The 6,004-nt window shown below is 44.1% G+C and overlaps 1 pseudogene; it reads left to right on the forward strand.

The window, feature by feature from the left end:
• Positions 1–365: 365 nt before the first annotated feature.
• On the forward strand, positions 366–1,566 carry LOC117354934 (annotated as a pseudogene).
• The last annotated feature ends 4,438 nt before the right edge of the window (positions 1,567–6,004 follow it).

A 6,004-nucleotide genomic window follows, 5' to 3' on the forward strand; every position in this document is an offset into this window, starting at 1 on the left:
TATGTCTAGTAGCGCTATTGAAATGATTAGTAGCAGTAGTAATAGAATAGTACATAAATCCATATTTAAATTAATTCTTTTCCTAGTGCTGACTGGAAAAGTCAGACTAGGCCGAGGAGTGAAGTTGGGAGTTTATCCAGTGACTGCTCAAAGAGAACTTGAAGAAGATGGGTTGCTGCTAACTCTCTTACAGCAACTACTTCAATGAGGAACCTGGAGACTGTTTTTTATGGTTGAAGTTAGCTGGGAAAGAAGCTCTTTCAAAGAGGTTAACCCAGTGGACTACAAAAACTCATCTGAGAAACGAGAGCAGGAAAGGGGAAGCCACTTGGGTTGCTCACCGTTTTCCCACTCATTAGCCAAGTATGGCAGCATTTCCACTACAATCAGAGAGTGACTCGGGCCTAAAAGACATTGATTTGAATTCCATCCCACTTGTCACCTTGAACTTTGGTGTCAGGAACAAGTTGTCCATGTACCTGAACCCAAGAGCCATGGTAGCTCCAGACTGGATGACGCTTGCAGAAGAAATGGGGTACGAGTTCCTAGAAATCAAGAATTTTGAGGGCTTTCCAAATCCAACGGCAAAGCTGCTGGAGGACTGGCAAGGGAAGTGCTACTGAGCCACCATGGGAGGCCTCGTGGACTTGCTGAAGAGAATCGAGAGGAATGATATTCTGGCAGACCTGTGGCAGATGATAGAAGAGAACTGCAAAAAGTATCTTGAGAAGCAAAAAATGCAACTACTCTACTATTCATGACCCAGCTGTGGACAGCAGTGTGGCGAGATCAACGGAACTGGAGGGAATCACAGTCCTAGAGGATCCTTCAGGGAGTATGCTGGAGCTTTTTGATGCCTTTATTTGTTACTCTGCAGGAGATGATCAGACAGAGTATAAGCTCAAGTTGTGTGTCTTTGATTGAGACGTCCTACTTGGAACATGTGTTTGGACAATTACAAGTGAACTTATAGAGAAAAGGTGCAGAAAGATGGTGGTGGTGGTGGAGGTGGTTTCAGATGATTATCTGGATAGTCACGAATGTGATTTCCAGACCAAATTTACTCTCAGCCTTTGTCCAGGTGCTTGTCAGAAATGGTTCATTCCCGTCAAGTATAAAGTCATGAAGAAAGAGTTCCCCAGTATCCTGCGCTTCATTACGTTGTGCGATTACACCAACGTCTGCACCAAGATCTGGTTTTGGAACAGACTTGCTAAAGCTCTGTCAAATGCCTAAAGAGGTTTCGTAACACCGAACTGTTTGGTTAGAATAATAATTTTTCATTCTGTTTTTTATTAAGGCCATAGCTCCAGCAGACTGCTGGGCATGATGGACCTGGTCTGACCCAGCAGCGACAATTCTTATGTTCTTAAAAGACCTTCACTAGGCTTATATTCATCCTGAATCAGATGCACTATATATTTTCCCAGAGACACGTGGTGGGGAAAAACTCCTCAGTGCATCTGGCCCATAATCTGAATTCACACAGTGCCTTCTATTCAAAAAGGGATCCCAGTGCATTAGAAACATGTTTTCCAGTTACCAGAATGTATGAAAAGAGAGAAGGAACAGATTGAACTAACTAATACGGTTCGTACAAGACATAGTACCTTCACTCTTTTTGCTTCTACTTCTGGTCTCATTTATAGCTTTTTATTCATTTGCATATGACGTGAGGCCCTAAACGCTGAAAGCAGCAGCAGGGAAAATGTCCATTCTCAAAAAAAAACAAAAACAAAAAAAGTCCAAAATAAGTTTTACTTTGAGAATGGCCTACCTCTACGTTCAGCAGTTTAAACGCTCAGACCACCACTATGTCCAAACTTACAACAATTATCAACCAAAAATTATTTCCCCCACCCTCATTAAAATATGGACAGGAGGGATTACACCACGATTGCAATCCACCTCCCCCGACACAATACTGGCAGGAGGGAGCCCAACCTCTCCTGCCCAAGGCGATCCCCCACCCCCCTAAAATACTGGCAGGAGGGATCCCAGACCCTCCTGCCCATGACACACCTCTCCCTACGACCGCCCCCGAAACCCCAATCGCCCCCCAAGCTCCCTCTTTACTCACAGTAAGTTGGACGGACATACTACAACTCCGAATGGCGGGCCCTGGGGCCCGATTGGGCCAGGCACCTAAGGCCTCGTCCACAGGAGGGGTCTTAGGTGCCTGGGCCAACCAAAATTGGGAAGAGGATTGCGATCGCGAAAGGGGAGATGAGGCATCTCTCTTGCCACGATTGTTGCGGTGGGGGGGTGGCCAGGTTGCTGGGGCTGCTGAGCTGATCGCGGCAGCCGCGATCAGCTCAGCAGCCCCTTTTCGGAACTTATAGCTGTTTTGATTTGGTCTAAGTGAAAACGTATAAATTCCGACTAGGCAACCTGATAAAAGTTTTGGTTATACTTGCTGTATGACTAAGTCTAGGTCAGCCCACCTCCCGCCCTTTCCCCTCCTCTAAAAATGCCTCTTTTCACTCTAGGCGTTAAGAGGCAAGGGAAATGCCTAAGCTGGTTTTAGATACGTCTAAAACCAGCTTTGATTATCGGTACTTGGACGATCTGGCTTTTTGATCATCCAAGCACCGATTTAGGCCACGTTTTGGACATTGTTGTTTTTTTGGGTTTTTTTTTTTTTTTTTTTATTATGAGCCCCATAGTGCCTTATTTTTGTACTGTTTGGGTGGAATAATAGTTTTTCATTCTGTTTTTTATTAAGGCCATAGCTCCTATTTTATTTTCATTCCTCTTTTCTTGGGTCTGCTCTTCCTATGTTTGTACTTCACACAGATCCATGAAGAGTTTGCTGTCATAAGCTCCTGAACACATCTGTAGAAGTAGTGTCAAGCTCTTAGTTACCGCGGTGTCGTACAAACACTCATGACATTACCACCCTATGCTGTATAAGGTCTTGTCCCGTTGTATCCTATTAAGTATCGCCATGCTTTTTGAGAACTATCATGTCAAGCTCTACAGTACTTTTAAGAATCCAACTGCTCCGTCTGGAGTTCTCTTAAAACACTCAAGGCTGAATGTGATGGATTCACCCTACTTTCTTCCATGTCTAGACTCGGTTAACATCCAGATGTACAGCTATTTCTAGCTTATTTTTAGAAAAACACATAGGTGTCTACAAATCTTATTCCGGTGTCACCGCAGAAAATTACTGTTTTTAGGGCCCCCACTTTACTTAATAGAGATTGCGCCACATTGTGGGGGCGTTGTGGGGGGTTTGGGGGGTTGTAACCCCCCACATTTTACTGAAAACTTCACTTTTTCCCTGTTTTTAGGGAAAAAGTTAAGTTTACAGTAAAATGTGGAGGGTTACAACCCCCCAAACCCCCACAACGCCGGCGCGATCTCTATTAGGTAAACTGGGGGGGCTCCCCAACAAAACCCCCCGTCGGAGCCCCTAAAAACTGTAATTTTCTTCGGCGCGTGCCTCCGTCTTGCGCTCAGTTGTCGGCGCGCGCCTTTGTCTTTTGCGGGGTTGTCTATGAACCCTTATTCCACTTATTCAGTTTATCCATCATCCATGTATTCATTATAATGCCTTTGTACTATCTTAGTCCACATCTATATATCTCAATTGCACTTGCCCCCTTGGCTACTATAAGATAATCTTTGAATGCAACCCACCTAGAACTAAACAGTGAGGCAGGACATATGTACATTAAAACCTTGGTTGGCGAGCATAATTCATTCCAGAAGCTAATCATCTTATAGCATCCAAAGTCTATACAGAGACTAAGGGATTTGTGACCAGAAATAGTGGGAGGTGCAGCAAAGTTAACGTGATGCCATCCAGACTCTGGAGTCAGAGACTGACATGAGGCTCTTCTGGAGGTGGTCCCAGAAAGCGCTTTATCACTGTGGTAGACTTAACTCTACGTTTTCAGGAAATATTGATTCACAAGTAATTTCCCCAGCCACATGCATACAGTATGTTACTGGCTTCCTGTTCTGTGGAAAAATGGCACTACAGAGTTGTAGCTATTTTTAAAGCTGCCTGCGAGGGCACAGGTTGAGTTTCTGGTTTCTCGGCAGGGTATAAATTCCGCTGTTACATCATCACATATGAAATATTGGAAACAATCCAATTCAGAAATATGCCGTCGTCTCCTTATCAGTGGTCAAAATGCTTTTGAACATCTTATTCAGGGGGAAAAACAAAACAGGCAAACTTAAAACTTTTTTTTTTTTTACTGCTTTCTTGTGGATCTTTTTCCCATCTTATAGACCAACGTACTAACCAATGTGAAATAGGGGCCCTTCAGGGAAAGTTTGCTACAGATGCAAATCAGTTTGTGGAAAATTAAGTTACTTGACCTTGCCCCCACAAAAAAGAGAGAGAGAGAGATCTGGTGTAATTATTATTTTTTTAATGAAAACTGAGATCTTCGGAGCTGAATTACTGAGCTGCCCCGCTCGATATTGCATCAGATAAGCACATTCATTCAAAATGTTAGCAAAATTTCACATGTAGTGGATTACGTGTGAAATTGAACTACTTTGCGAAGGGTGAAATTCTCACAAAACAAAACCTATATGTGAACCCCTCCTTCCCCACCAACACCAAAATAACAACAGTTTTGTTCATTTCAGGGAGTCCTTTGCCTGCCTTCATCCAGTGCCACCTACAGCCGGCGATCTTAGGGGAGGCCATTGGGAGGACCGGCAGGAGGGGTTGGGTACCCTTCTGCTGCGATTGGCAGGAAGGGTTGATCTGACAAATGAGGAGCACGGTGAAACACAGGTAAATAGCGGTTCCTAGAAGGGGGTACATTGGCCCGCGGGGACAAACCTGTTCACCGTTTCCGCGGTCGGTGAATGGCCTTGTCCCCGTCACCGCAGCGACTGCTAGTTTTCTTCCCCGTTTTCGGCGGTGACCCGTGTCATTCTCTATTCACTATGGGCTAGATTCGCTAACCCTCCAATCCGTGTGCGATCCATGTACGATTGGAGGCAGGCTGACCGATTCGCCAACCATCTGCATGCAAATGGGGCAATCGGTACACAATCGGTTTGCTTTGTGAATCTAGCCCTATATCATCACCTGGGGGGAAGGGGGGGGGGGTAAAAGTAGCCACAGCCTACCTAAGCTCTTTTTGAAAAGATGATGGATTTTTATTTCCTTAAAAAAAAAACCTGTGCCTAGCTTGTATTTCCAGGAAATCACCTCTAACTTTCTCTATCTGATGTCTTAGACTAGTGTCTCTCAAATTTTTTTAGCTCCTGCATACAAAAAAGAAGATCCAACAGATCTGCAGTGAAGATACGATAAACCAAGGACAAAGAGAGGAACTGCAGACAGGTGTACAAGATACAGGCAAAATTCATTATGAACAAACAAGCACACTTTCACCACCATCACTTCCTCATACACCATTTAACCATTCAATGTCTCACATAATGATTGAGATCACATTTTCTTTATTAGGATCCCCGAAGAAGATGTTTTGATCAAAACATGGACCGAGTTGGGTCCCATATTGCAACAAATGGTAACTCAGTTAACCGACAGGTCTACAGCAATCGGGTTTTAGGATCGGTAATATATGTGAATCAATCGCTTGGCTATTTCGCATGGGGTTTTACTAATTTGCATGGCCGGATCGGAAAATGGGTGATTAAGGGGAAAAACATGCAGTGGGACGTTTAGTGAATCAGGTCAGCTAGCAGCGATCGTCGCTAAACCTGAGGTTTAGCGACGATCACTGACTTTAGTGAAACTAGTCCTAAATGTAACTCACCTTGAACTATCCCGAAAAGGTGTATTTACACTCCGCATGAGATCTAACCAGTGATCCTATTCAAAGAATCATTTTTTATTTAACTACTGGCAATTCCTCCCCTCTTGTGCCCAGTCCTGTTCTTGATCTAATATCAGCGGACCCTACGTCTGCGCCATTTCAAATATTTGTCATATAAGATAATGGTGTCATCAGTAACGAAGGGCTAGATTCACTAAGCAAACCGATCGTCTACCGATCGCTTT

The sequence above is a fragment of the Geotrypetes seraphini genome, chromosome 2 (genome assembly GCF_902459505.1).
Source record: "Geotrypetes seraphini chromosome 2, aGeoSer1.1, whole genome shotgun sequence".
NCBI lineage: Eukaryota > Metazoa > Chordata > Amphibia > Gymnophiona > Dermophiidae > Geotrypetes > Geotrypetes seraphini.